Source organism: Arachis ipaensis, chromosome B5, assembly GCF_059453495.1.
Source record: "Arachis ipaensis isolate K30076 ecotype BB chromosome B5, ASM5945349v1, whole genome shotgun sequence".
Lineage (NCBI taxonomy): Eukaryota > Viridiplantae > Streptophyta > Magnoliopsida > Fabales > Fabaceae > Arachis > Arachis ipaensis.
Genome location: NC_142440.1, coordinates 126244979 through 126260345, shown reverse-complemented (window position 1 = coordinate 126260345; position 15367 = coordinate 126244979).

The following is a 15367-nucleotide window of genomic DNA, read 5'->3' as shown; positions in this document are numbered from 1 at the left end:
TGACCTGTGTTAAAGAAGTACAACAGCTCAACGGAAGACTGGCAGCTCTGTCCAGATTCTTAGCCGGTTCGGCCCTAAGATCCCTCCCCTTTTACGCCACATTAAGGAAGGGAAAAAGATTCGAATGGACTGAAGAGTGCGAAAAAGCCTTTCAAGATTTCAAAAGTTTCTTGGGGTAACCACCCATTCTTACCCGGCCACAGGAAGGAGAAGCACTCGTACTATACCTGGCAGTAGCAAATCGGGCAATAGCTTCAGCACTAGTTAGAAAGGACGAAAGCGGGCAACAACTCATCTACTTCATCAGCAAAGCCCTACAAGGGGCTGAACTAAACTACCAGAAAATAGAGAAGTTCGCCTATGCTCTCATACTCGCTTCCCGACGACTACGCCCATACTTTCAAGCACACACTATCAAGGTTCGGAGCAGCCATCCCATAAAAAGCATTCTACAGAAGACAGACTTAGCTGGAAGAATACTACAGTGGGCAGTCGAGTTATCTAAATTCGACTTGCAATATGAAGCTCGAACAGCCATCAAATCACAATATCTGGCCGACTTCATTGCCGAATACACTGATATCCCGGGAACTCCCATAAAGTAGAATCTTATGTAGATGGATCCTCAAACAAAACTAGGAGTGGGGCAGGAGTGATAATAGAAAGTGATCAGGGAATCCAAATCGAACTCTCACTAAAGTTTGAATTCCCTGCTTCAAATAATCAAGCCGAATACGAGGCATTACTGGTTGGTTTGAGGCTGGCTAAGGAGATAGGAGTTCAAAAGCTCACCATCTTCAGTGATTCTCAAATAGTTACCTCACAAATAGAAGGAAAGTACCAAGCTAAAGATCCCACCATGAAGAAATATCTGGACAAGACCAAAGAACAGCTCGGACGAATCGAAGAATATGAGATCCAACATATACCTCGGGAACAGAATGCTCGAGCTGATGCACTCTCAAAACTAGCCAGCACCAAACCAGGGGGCAATAATAGAAGCCTCGTCCAGGAAACATTGCAAAGCCCGTCAATCTTAGAGGAAGAAAAGGTCCTAGCCATATCAGGTAAGGATCAGGGGTGGATGACCCTCATAATCAAATACCTCAAAATGGAAACATTCCCTACAGACAAGTAGGAGGCAAACCGTCTAATACGAGAAGCACAGTACTACACCATGGTGGGCGACATCTTATACAGGAGAGGTTTCTCAACACCCCTCCTGAAATGTGTACCGACCTCCAATACAAAAGAGGTCCTGGAAGAAGTACACAGTGGCATATGTGGTAACCACTTGGGGGCACGAGCTCTTTCCAAAAAGATACTTTTTTTGGCCGACCTTGCAAAAGGAAGCAACAGAGTTCGTCAAGACATGTTCACCATGTCAAAAGCATGCTAACTTCCACGTCGCCCCACCAAAAGAGCTCATCAGTGTAACGTCGCCCTGGCCGTTCGCAAAATGGGGACTAGACCTCCTCGGACCCTTTTTCCAAGGATCGGGACAAGTAAAATTCCTCATTGTAGGGGTGGACTATTTCACAAAATAGATTGAGGCAGAGCCCCTAGCCAATGCCACTGCTCAAAGAAGTCAAAAATTTCTATATAGGAATATTATTACAAGGTTTGGAGTCCCTTACTCCATCACTACAGACAATGGCACTCAATTCACTGATACAGGTTTCAAAAAATTGGTGACCGACTTAAAAATAAAGCACCAATTCACATCCGTAGAACACCCACAAGCTAATGGACAGGCAGAAGCTGCCAACAAAGTCATACTAGCCGGGTTAAAACGAAGACTACAAGGTGCAAAGGGAGCTTGGGCCGAGGAGCTCCCACAAGTCCTATGGGCATATCGGACAACTCCACATTCCACCACAGGAGAATCACCCTTCCGACTTGCTTATGGAATGGAGGCAATGATCCTAGTAGAGATAGAGAAAGGATCCCCCAGAACAATCCTCTACAGTGAAGATACCAACTCCCAAACTCAAAGGGAGGAACTCGACTTACTCCTAGAATTCCAAGAAAGGGTTCAGATTAGAGAGGAAGTGTTAAAGCGTCGAATGGCTTCAAGGTATAATCGGAGAGTAGTCCAGCGAAGCTTCACCAACAATGATCTCATCTTAATCCGAAATGACATCAGAGCAGTTCGGACAGGATAGGGGAAGTTAGCAGCTAACTGGAAAGGACCTTACCGAGTTGTAGAGGTACTGGGAAAAGGCTACTACAAGGTATCTGACCTAGAGGGGCAAGAGCTACCAAGGTCATGCCATGCCTGTAAGCTAAGGAAGTACTATAGTTAGAAAGTAATAAAGATCTTAGGTCAAGGTGCACTCTTTTTCCTAAAAAGGTTTTTTAAGGAGACACCAAGCCAAGATCTATAAAATTGCCCGATTTAGAAGGGTAAGCACGTATATGTATATACTCTTGTCTATTTTATATTTTCTACTTGAATAAAGCTTTTCAGATCCCATAAAAAGGTTATCTACCAAGAAGCATTAATCTGAGTGCAAGAATTCACCGTCCGAATACGACAAGGTCGGCAAGATGAAAACCGAATTCATCATCCGATCACGACAAAATCGGCAAGATGAGAACCAAACTCATCACCCAATTACAAAGAAGTCGGCAAGGTGAAAGCAAAAAAAATAGATTAATGCAGGAAGTTATAAAAAGTAATCCATAAAAAGTCACCTGACGAGGCCTGGCTAAAAATGGACTACTAAAAATAACTTAAGAAGTACCGACACAGAAGTCCGACAAAGGCAATCAACAAAAGTTATAAAAAGCAATCCATAAAAAGTGGCCTGACGGGGTCTTACTAAAAATAGATTACTAAAAATAACTTAAAAAGGACCGACAAAAGAAGTCGGACCAGACCGATTAAAGCGACAAAAGTTATAGAAAGTAATCCATAGAAAGAGACCTGGCAGGGTCTGAGTAAAAATGGATTACTAAAAATAACTTAAGAAGGTTCGACAAGAAGAAGTCGGACCCAACTCATCAACACAAAAAGTTATAAAAAGTAAATCCATAGAAAGAGGCATGTCAAGGTCTGAGTAAAAATGGATTACTAAAAATAACTTAAGAAGGTTCGACAAGAAGAATTCGGACTAAACCAAGCAAACCGACGCAAAAAGTTATAAAAAGTAATCCATAAAAAAGAGACCTGGCAAGGTCCAAGTAAAATGGATTACTAAAAATAACTTAGGAGGGTTCGACAAGAGGAACTCGGACTAAATCGAGCAAAACGACAAAAGTTATAAAAAGTAATCCATAAAATGTGGCCTGGCGAGGTCCAAGAAAAAATGGATTACTAAAAATAACTTGGGAGGGTTCGATAAGAAGAAGTCGGATTAAACCAAGATACGCAAAAAAGTTATAGAAAGTAAATCCATAGAAAGATGCCTATTGGATTACTGAAATAACTCAAGAAGTCGACCAATGAAAAACCAACGAAGTCGACCATCCCAAAGCATGCGCTTAAAAGAAACGCAGCTCTCTCCAAAAAAGCTACAACACCACAGCAAGACTATCAAAATTATTCAAAGACTAACTAAAAAGGTTCTGCCAGAACACTAAAAGGTTGTCTAGCAAGTTAGCCTTAGGGGTCATCTCGCCCAACCAGAGGACAGATAAAAAGATCTAAATCAAAAAGAGGTCAGACAAGCAGATTACCAACACTCTATAAAGATCTACAAATTTTGCAAAGGTTGCCAAAAAACAATTAGCATATCAAAAGAAACACAGCAATCATCAAAAGTCTCAGAGGCAACCTGGAGGAGGACCTCAAAAGTTCAAAAGTACTTTGTTTTCCTACGGGAAGTTGCATAGAAGCAACTAATAGTCAAAGAAACCAAGTTATAAACAAATTTACAAAAACCAGAGTTCAAAAGCCCACAAGTCGGGCTGTGAAAACACATAAATCATAAGGGGTGCAAAGTTTCCCCAGTAGCAGCATCAGTGGCAGAGGGAGGAGGAATGATATTAACAGGGACGGTGTCCACGGTCCCATCCTCACGGTTAAGAATTCCACAATCCAAATCAGGATGGGAAGGGTTGACCTCAGCAGAAGGATTTGAAGAAGTCATAGTAGCAGAAGCTTTGGCTGACGGGGCAAGAAGAGGCTCATCATCTTCATCATCTGAAGTATGCACTATCTTGCCCTCCTCCACAATGTTGTCCAGACTAAAGAGCGTCAGGTCGAGTTCAGGAGCAAGAACTCGGACCTGAGCCTTTAGATTTTTAAACGCACCCATCACATTATCTACAAGATGACTCTGGAGATCGGCGTAATCCACAAGAGCATTTTCAAGCCTCTCCCTCAGCTCCAACACCTCGGCATAAATGTGGGTGTAACTTTCCTTATGCTTTTTTGCCATCTCCTCTGCCAAATTTGCAGCTGCCTCAGCCCTGACGGCCCTCGACTTCTCCTTCTCCAAATCCAATTCCAGCTTAATAACCCTAGCGTCAAGCTCGTCCTTCAGACCTTTAATCTTATCAAATTCCGACAAAAACTCCTTAGTTGCATGAACTGGGGAACCCTGAATAGTTCAAGACAAAGCTGCACCCATATGGGTCATCCGAATGCTACTACTAGTAATAAAATTTAAATGACAAAGAATGGACACATCGTCCATGGGAAGTCGACCAAAGGGCGCAATCTGGTTATCAACAAACCCCACCGCATCGAAATCTAGGGCATCCAAGTCAAAAGGCTCAACAGTTTTTTGTTTTTTAGGAAGAGGGCCAGCAGTCAGAGAAAAGGCAGTGCCAGTAGATGGTCGAGCTGTGTCAGAAGGAACAATGCGGACCTGAGGGGTCGGAATAACCTTCCTTGGCCCAGAAGCACCCGATACCAGTTTCTTGGGAGGAACCTGAGAAGACTCCCCCTCCGCAGTCTTGGCCGAGATATTGGAGGCAGCCGTCGCCTTCTTAGCTCGACGATAGGCCTTCATGGAATCTACAGACTTCACCATCTCTGAAATACGAAAACAAATTCATAATTAAGAAGGGGATAGATCGACAATCTTACAACAAACAAAGAAAAGCTAATAAAGTCGACAACTACCCAATTCAGTCCAAAGAAGAGAAGGGTCTCCTAAGAACTTCTTTGTGTCAAGATGGGGAGGCTCTCCCCAAATTTCCTCCAACACATTCACGAAGGCCTGATCGACCTCATCAAGACTCTCCCAAGAGTATCTAGTAACTATTACCTTCTTCTGCCAGCTTAAAGGGAAGATAGGCTCATCATTTTCATCCAAAAAGAAGGGTCGAGCTCCCTCAACAGCTCAGACCTTGAAGTAATATTTTTTGAAGTCTCTAAAAGACTCGTCATACATAGAGAAAACCTTTTTTTCCTTGAGCAGATCGGAAAGAAATCCAGGAGGCTTTCTTCTTAGCTGCCCCAGGCTTCGTCAACACGAAAAGGTAAAGAAAAAGAGTTTGGGTAGGCCGAATATCCAGTTCTTGACATAACAATTGAAAGATTTTTATAAAGCCCCAAGAGTTCGGGTGGAGTTGGGAAGGAGCCACATTACAAGACCACAACAACTCGGTCTCAAAAGGGGTGAAAGGAATGGTAATATTCAATTGACTAAAGAAATAGTTATAAGCATAGAAGAAGGGACGTTTCCCTTGAACCAAAGAGGGAAAACTGACTCTCTCTTCAGGATCAGGCAACACTAGCTCATAATTCTTCTCCTGATCCCTATCACTACAAATCCTATGATGCCTCCTAAGTCGCAGACAATACTCAGAATCAGCAACTGTGACACACATCAATACAACAGAGTCCAGCCAGTCGGACATGCATTTCGGGACCTTGGTAGACATTTCAACAATGTTCTTGCGAAGAGACATGGGTCAACTATTCCTACAGAAAGAAAAAATAAAAATGGGGTTACTACCAAACATCCCGGGCAGATAAGGAAACAACTCGGATGATAATATATGATCAACAAGAATTAGAAGCAGCAGTAAAAGGGAGACCCCAGGATTCACACTAGAAGTCTGATGAGCGGATAATTTATACCCTTTTTGGCATTGTTTTTACATAGTTTTTAGTATGTTTTAATTACTTTTTATTATATTTTTATTAGTTTTTATTCAAAAATCACATTTCTGGACTTTACTATGAGTTTGTGTATTTTTCTGTGATTTTAGGTATTTTCTGGCTGAAATTGAGGGACCTGAGCAAAAATCTGATTCAGAGGCTGAAAAAGGACTGCAGATGCTGTTGGATTCAGACCCTGCTGCATTCAAAATGAATTTTCTAGAGCTGAAGAAGCCCAATTGGTGCTCTCTTAATTGCGTTGGAAAGTAGACATCCTGGGCTTTCCATCAATATATAATAGACCATACTTTGCTCGAGATTTGATGGCCCAAACTGGCGTTCAAAGACAGCCTAAAACATCTTGGCGTAAAACGCCCAAACTGGCACCAGAATTGGAGTTAAACGCCCAAACTGGCACCAAAACTGGCGTTTAACTCCAGGAACAGCCTATGCACGAAAAAGCTTCAATTCTCAGCCCAAGCACACACCAAGTAGGCCCCGGAAGTGGATTTCTACACTATCTGCACTTAGTTATTCATTTTCTGTAACCCTAGGTTACTAGTTTAGTATAAAAACTACTTTTAGAGATTTATTTTACAGTTTTTGATCTGGGGTAAAGCTTTTATCTTTTGATCACTTTTGATCTTTGAGACCATTGTTCACGTTTGGAGGCTGGCCTCATGGCCATGCCTAGACCTTTTTCACTTATTTATTTTCTACGGTGGAGTTTCTACACCCCATAGATTAAGGTGTGGAGCTCTGCTATTCTTCATGAATTAATGCAATTACTACTATTTTCTATTCAATTCATGCCTACTTCTTATCCAATATATACTCTCGTACTTAATTCAGTTAAGTCAGAATAAAGGGGTGACCCGTGACAATCACCCAATCTTCGTTACTCGCTTAGCCAAGATCGCGTGCCTGACAACCACAAAGCGGTCTACATGATGCTCAACGTAGTCATTGGACGACAGTTGGAGTATACTCTCTTGGATATCTAATACACGGACCAAGTCCGTGAGATTAGTATCTTCGTGGTATAGGCTAGAATTATTGGCAGCCATTCCTGGGATCCGAAAAGTCTAAACCTTGTCTGTGGTATTCCGAGTAGGATCCGGGAAGGGATGACTGTGATGAGCTTCAAACCTGCGAATGTTGGGCGCAAGTGACAGTGTGCAAAAGGATCAATGGATTCTATTCTGACACTAGCGAGAACTGACAGATGATTAGCTATGCGGTAGCTGTACCTGGTATTTTTCATCCGTGATGAGAAATCTGACAGTTGATTAGCCGTGCAGAAACCGTAGAGGACCATTTTCACTGAAAGGATCCTACAGCTTGCCATGGAAGGAAGTAACGCATGGTTGGAAGAAGGCAATAGGAAAGTAGAGGTTCAGAAGCAACAAAGCATCTCCAGACGCTTATCTGAAATTCCCACCAATGAATTACATAAGTAACTCTATCTTATTTTATGTTTTATTTATATTTTAATTATCAAAACCTCATAACCATATGAATTCGCCTGACTGAGATTTACAAGATGACCATAGCTTGCTTCAAGCCGACAATCTCCATGGGATCGACCCTCACTCACGTAAGGTTTATTACTTGGACGACCGCGGAGTTGTGTGAAAAGTGTGAGATCACGATTCTGCGTACCAAGTTTTTGGCGCCGTTGCCGGGGATTGTTCGAGTTTGGACAACTGACGGTTCATCTTGTTTCTTAGATTAGGTAATTTTATTTTATGTTTAAGCTTTTTATTTTTTTTGTTATTTTCGAAAAAAATTCAAATATATATATATTTGTTCTTCAGAACTTTTAAGAATGAATTCTAGGGTTTCAGATGATATGTGAAGCCTGGCTGGCTGTTAAGCCATGTCTAATTTTTTTAGACTGAGGCTTTTACTTATCATTGCAGGAGCTTTTTGATTCCCATCAATTTGGCTGTTGTATGTAATGCTCTGCTAAAGCTTGGCTGGCCATTAGGCCATGTCTAATCTTTTGGACCGAAGCTTTCACATAAAGCTTGGCTGGCTATTTAGCCATGTCTAAATTTTTGGACCGAAGCTTTAGAATAACATTGCATGATTCCTGGAATTCTTATTAAAAATTTTGAATTTTTTATTTTTATTTTTCTAAAATAATTTTCGAAAAATACAAAAAAAATTAATAAAACCATAAAAACCAAAAATTTTATGTTTCTTGTTTGAGTCTTGTGTCAAGTTTTAAGTTTGGTGTCAATTGCATCTTTTTAATTTTCTTAAAATTTTCGAAAATTCATGCATGTGTTCTTCATTGATCTTCAAGTTGTTCTTGATGATTGTCTTTGTTTGATCTTTACATTTTCTTGTTTTGTGTCTTTCCTTGTTTTTCATATGCATTTTTTATTTATTAGTGTCTAAAGTTTAAAAATTTTTAAGTTTGGTGTCTTGCATGTTTTTCTTTTCTTAAAAATTTCCAAAAATATGTTCTTGATGTTCATCATGATCTTCAAAGTGTTCTTGGCGTTCATCTTGACATTCAAAGTGTTCTTGCATGCATTTTTGTTTTGATCTTGAATTTTTATGTCATGTGTCATTTTGGTATTTTTCTCTCTCCTTATTAAAATTTCAAAAATCAAAAAAATATCTTTCCCTTATTTCACTCATAATTTTCGAAATTTTGAATTGATTTGGTCAAAAATTTTTAAAATTTAGTTGTTTCTTGTTAGTCAAGTCAAAATTTCAAATTAAAAATTCTATCTTTTTCAAATCTTTTTCATTTTTTTATTTATTTTTGAAAATTTTCAAAATCAATTTTCAAAATCTTTTTCTTAATTTTGTTTCATATTTTCGAAATTAATACTAACATTTAATGTTTTGAGTCAAAAATTTTCAAGTTGTTACTTGCCTATTAAGAAAGGTTCAAACTTTAAATTCTAGAATCATATCTTTTAGTTTCTTGTTAGTCAAGTAATCAACTTTAATTTCAAAAATAAAATCTTTTTAATTTCCTTTGCAAATCTTTTTAAAAATAAATTTCAATCATATCTTTTCCAAAACCACCTAACTACTTTTCTCTCTCCAATTTTCGAAAATCACTAACCATTTTTTCAAAAATCTTTTTAACTAATTAATTTATTTAGCTTTCAATTCACTTTTATTTATTCCCTTAATTTTTGAATTCAAATTAATTAATTAAACAAAAATAAAAATATTTTTGTTCTTCCTCTTTTTAAATTCGAATTTCTTCTCTCTCTCATCTCTTTCTATTTATTTATTTATTTACTAACACTTCTCTTCTCTCTCTCCCTCTCTCTGTGTTCGAATTCTTTTTCTCCCTTCTTCATTCTATTTCTTCTATTCTTCTACTCACATAAAAGAATCTCTATACTGTGACATAGAGGATTCCTCTTCTTCTCTGTTCTCTTCTCTTTCATATGAGCAGGAGCAAGGATAAGAAAATTCTTGTTGAAGCTGATCCGGAACCTGAAAGGACTCTAAAGAGGAAGCTAAGAGAAGCTAAAGCACAACACTCTGGAGAGGACCTGACATAATTTTTCGAAAAAGAAGAAGAGATGGCCGAACCCAATAACAACGGTGGAGATGCAAGAAAGATGCTTGGTGACTTTATTGCACCCTCTTCTGACTTCTGTGGAAGGAGCATCTCAATTCCTGCAATTGGAGCAAACAACTTTGAGCTTAAGGCTCAATTAGTTTCTCTAATGTAGCAAAATTGCAAGTTTTATGGACTTCCATTGGAAGATCCTCATCAGTTCTTAGCTGAATACTTGTAAATCTGTGACACTGTTAAGACCAATGGGGTTAATCCTGAGGTCTACAAACTTATGTTTTTCCCCTTTGCTGTAAGAGATAGAGCTAGGACATGGTTGGACTCACAACTTAAAGATAGCCTAAACTCTTGGGAAAAGTTGGTCAATGCTTTCTTGGCCAAATTCTTTCCACCTCAAAAGTTGAGCAAGTTTAGAGTGGAAGTCCAAACCTTTAGACAGAAGGAAGGTGAATCCCTCTATGAAGTTTGGGAAAGATACAAGCAATTGATCAGAAGGTGTCTTTCTGAAATGTTTTCAGAATGGAGCATCATATGTATATTCTATGATGGTCTGTCTGAATTGTCCAAGATGTCATTGAATCACTCTGCTGGAGGATCTCTTCATCTGAAGAAGACGCCTGCAGAAGCCCAGGAACTCATTGAGATGGTTGCAAATAACCAGTTCATGTATACTTCTGAAAGAAATCCTGTGACTAATGGGGTGACTCAGAAGAAAGGAGTTCTTGAGATTGACACTCTGAATGCCAAACTGGCTCAGAACAAAATATTGACTTAGCAAGTCAATATGATTTCTCAGAGTCTGACTGGAATGCAAGCTACATCCGGCAGTGCTAAAGAAGCCTCCTCTGAAGGAGAAGCTTATGAACCTGAGAATCCTGCAATGGAAGAGGTGAATTACATAGGAGAATCCTATGGAAACACCTATAATCCTTCATGGAGGAATCATCCTAATTTCTCATGGAAGGATCAGCAGAAGCCTAATCAAGGTTTCAATAATAATAATAATGGTGGAAGAAATAGATTTGGCAATAGCAAGCCTTTTCTATCTTCTACTGAGTAACAGACAGAGAATTCTAAGCAGAGCCACTCTGACTTAACAACCACAGTCTCTGATCTATCTAAGACCACTCTCAGTTTCATGACTGAAACAAGGTCCTCCATTAGAAAATTAGAGGCACAAGTGGGTCAACTGAGTAAAAGAGTCATTGAAATCCCTCCTAGTACTCTCCCAAGCAATACAAAAGAGAACCCAAAAAGAGAGTGCAAAGCCATAATTATAACCAACATGGCCGAACCTGGAGAGGAAGAAAAGGCAGTGATTTCTAATGAGGAAGACCTCAATGGATGTCCACTAGCCACTAAGGAGTTCCCTATTGAGGAACCAAAGGAATCTGAGGCTCATATAGAGACCATAGAGATTCCACTGAACTTACTGTTGCCATTCATGAGCTCTAATGAGTATTCTTCCTCTGAAGAGGATGAAGACATTGTTGAAGAGCAAGTTACTCAGTATCTAGGAGAAATCATGAAGCTGAATGCCAAGTTGTTTAGTAATAAGACTTGGGAGGATGAACCTCCATTGCTCATCAATGAACTGAATACCTTGGTTCAACAGAAATTACCTCAGAAGAAACCGGATCCCGGAAAATTCTTAATACCATGTATCATAGGCACCATGACCTTTAAGAAGGCTCTGTGTGACCTTGGGTCAAGTATAAACTTCATGTCACTCTCTGTAATGGAGAAACTAGGGATCTTTGAGGTACAAGCTGCTAAAATCTCACTTGAGATGGCAGACAATTCAAGAAAACAGGCTTATGGACTTGTAGAGGATGTCTTAGTAAAGGTTGAAGGCTTTTACATCCCTGCTGATTTCATAATCCTAGACACTGGGAAAGATGAAGATGAATCTATTATCCTTGGAAGACCCTTCCTAGCCACAGTAAGAGCTGTGATTGATGTGGACAGAGGAGAGCTAGTCCTGCAACTGAATAAGGACCACCTTATGTTTAAGGCTCAAGGATCTTCTTCTGTAACCATGGAGAGGAAGCATGAAAAGCTTCTCTCAATACAGAGTCAAACAGAGCCCCCACACTCAACTTCTAAGTTTGGTGTTGGGAGGCCAACATCAAGCTCTGAGTCTCTGTGAAGCTCTCTAAGAGCTTCACTGTCAAGCTATTGACATTAAAGAAGCGCTTGTTGGGAGGCAACCCAATGTTATTTAATTATATTTATATATTTATTTTCCATTGTTATTTTATGTTTTCTTTAGGTTGATGATCATGTGAAGTCACAAAAACAACTGCAAAATTAAAGCAAAATGAAAAACATCATGAAAAATAGCACACCCTGGAGGACAGGCTTACTGGCGTTTAAACGCCAGAAAGGATAGCAGAATGGGCGTTAAATGCCCAGCCTGGTAGCATTCTGGGCGTTAAATGCCAGAATGGGCAGCACTCTGGGCGTTCAATGCTAGAAAAGGCTGTCTGGTGTCTGGCTGGCGTTAAACGCCAGAAATGGGCAGCAGACTGGTGTTTAACGCCAGGAAAGGTAGCAGAGCTGGTGTTAAACGCCAGGATTGGCACAAAATGGGCATTTGAACGCCAGAATGGTGCAGGGAGCAGAATTTCTTGACACCTCAGGATCTGTGGATCCCACAGGATCCCCACCTACCCCACCTCTTCTTCTCTCCTCTTCACACCTTTCCATAACACTCTTCCCCAAATACCCTTGACCAATCCCATCAATAACTCTTCCCCAAATACCCTTCACCTATCAATCTCTTCACCACTCACATCCATCCATCATAAAACCCCACCTACCTCACCTTTCAAATTCAAACTATTTCCTTCCCAAACCCACCCCTACATGATCGAATTCCATCCCTCCCTCCTACCCTATAAATACCCCTCCTCACTACCTCAACTTTCACATATCACAAACACTTCTTTCCCCCTTGGCCGAACCTCTCACCTCCCTCCATCTCCTCCATTTCTTCTTCTTCTACTCATTTCTTTCTTCTATTGCTCGAGGACGAGCAACCATTCTAAGTTTGGTGTGGGAAAATCTAAGCTTTTTTTGTTTTTCCATAACCATTAATGGCACCTAAGGCCGGAGAAACCTCTAGAAAGAGGAAAGGGAAGGCAATTGCTTCCACCTCCGAGTCATGGGAGATGGAGAGATTCATCTCAAAGATCCATCAAGACCACTTCTATGAAGTTTTGGCCAAGAAAAAAGTGATTCCCGAAGTCCCTTTCATGCTCAAAAAGGATGAATATCCGGAGATCCAACGTGAGATTCAAAGAAGAGGTTGGAAAGCTCTCACCAACCCAATCCAATAAGTCGGAATCTTAATGGTTCAAGAGTTCTATGCCAATGCATGGATCACTAGGAACCATGACCAAAGTATGAACCCGAACCCAAAGAATTGGCTCACAATGGTTTGGGGAAATTACTTGGATTTCAGTCCAGAAAATGTAAGGTTGGCATTTAACTTGTCAATGATGCAAGGAGATCCTCACCCTTTCACTAGAAGGGTCAACTTTGATCAAAGGTTAGACCAAGTCCTTATGGACATCTGTGTGGAAGGAGCTCAATGGAAGAGAGACTCAAGAGGCAAGCCGGTTCAACTAAGAAGGCTTGACCTCAAGCCCGTGGCTAGGGGATGGTTGGAGTTCATCCAACGCTCTATCATTCCTACTAGCAACCGGTCTGAAGTTACAATAGACCGAGCTATCATGATCCATAGCATCATGATTAGAGAGGAAGTAGAAGTTTATGAGATCATATCCCTAGAACTCTACAAGGTGGCGGATAAGCCCTCTACTTTGGCAAGGTTAGCCTTCCCTCATCTCATCTGTACCCTAAGCAATTCAGCTGGAATTGTCATAGAGGAAGACATCCTCATTGAAGGAGACAAGCCCATCACTAAGAAGAAGATGGAGCAAACAAGAGAGCCCACTCATGGACCTCAACAAGAGCATGAGGAAATTCCTCATCATGAAATTTCTGAGATGCCTCAAGGGATGCACTTTCTTCTACACAATTATTGGGAGCAAATCAACACCTCCTTGGGAGAATTGAGTTCCAACATGGGGCAACTAAAGATGGAACACCAAGAGCATTCCATCCTCCTCCATGAAATTAGAGAAGACCAAAGAGCCATGAGGGAGGAGCAATAAAGGCAAGGAAGAGACATAGAGGAGCTCAAGCACTCCATAAGATCTTCAAGAGAAAGAACAAGCCGCCATCACTAAGGTGGACCCGTTCTTTAATTTCTTTGTTTTTATTTTTTTCTGTTTTTCAAATTATATGCTCTATGTTTTGTCTATGTTTGTGTCTTTATTACATGATCATTAGTGTCTAGTGTCTATGTCTTAAAGCTATGAATGTTCTATGAATCCATCACCTTTCTTAAATAAAAAATGTTTTTATTTGCAAAAGAACTAGAAATGCATGATTTCGAATTCTATCTTGAAATTAGTTTAATTATTTTGATGTGGTAGCAATATTTTTTGTTTTCTAAATGAATGCTTGAATAGTGCATATTTTTGAATTTGTTGTTTATGAATGTTAAAATTGTTGGCTCTTGAAAGAATAATGAAAAAGGATAATGTTATTGATAATCTGAAAAATCAAAAAATTGATTCTTGAAGCAAGAAAAAGCAGTGAAAAGCTTGCAGAAAAAAAAAAGAGGCGAAAAAAGAAAAAAAAAGAAAAAGAAAAAGAAAAAGCAAGCAGAAAAAGCCAATAGCCCTTTAAACCAAAAGGCAAGGGTAGAAATGATCCAAGGCTTTGAGCATTAATGGATAGGAGGGCCCAAAGGAATAAAATCCTGGTCTAAGCGGCTAAACCAAGTTGTCCCTAACCATGTGCTTGTGGTGTGAAGGTGTCAAGTGAAAGGTTGAGACTGAGCGGTTAAAGTCATGGTTCAAAGCAAAAAAAGAGTGTGCTTAAGAGCTCTGGGCACCTCTAACTGGGGACTCTAGCAAAGCTGAGTCATAATCTGAAAAGGTTCATCCAATTATATGTCTGTGGCATTTATGTATCCGGTGGTAATACTGGAAAACAAAATGCTTAGGGTCACGGCCAAGACTCATAAAGTAACTGTGTTCGAGAATCAACATACTAAACTAAGAGAATCAATAACACTATCTGAATTCTGAGTTCCTATAGATGCCAATCATTCTGAACCTCAAAGGATAAAGTGAGATGCCAAAACTGTTCAGAAGCAAAAAGGCTACAAGTCCCGCTCATCTAATTGAAGCTAATCTTCATTGATAAGTTTGGAATTCATTGTATATTCTATTCTTTTTATCCTATTTTGTTTTCAGTTGCTTGGGGACAAGCAACAATTTAAGTTCGGTGTTGTGATGAGCGGATAATTTATACCCTTTTTGGCATTGTTTTTACATAGTTTTTAGTATGTTTTAATTATTTTTTATTATATTTTTATTAGTTTTTATTTAAAAATCACATTTCTTGACTTTACTATGAGTTTGTGTATTTTTCTGTGATTTTAGGTATTTTCTGGCTGAAATTGAGGAACCTGAGCAAAAATCTGATTCAGAGGCTGAAAAAGGACTACAGATGCTGTTGGATTCTGACCCTGCTGCATTCGAAATGGATTTTCTGGAGCTACAGAAGCCCAATTGGCACGCTCTTAATTGCGTTGGAAAGTATACATCCTGGCTTTCCAGCAATATATAATAGTCCATACTTTTCTCGAGATTTGATGGCCCAAACTGGCGTTC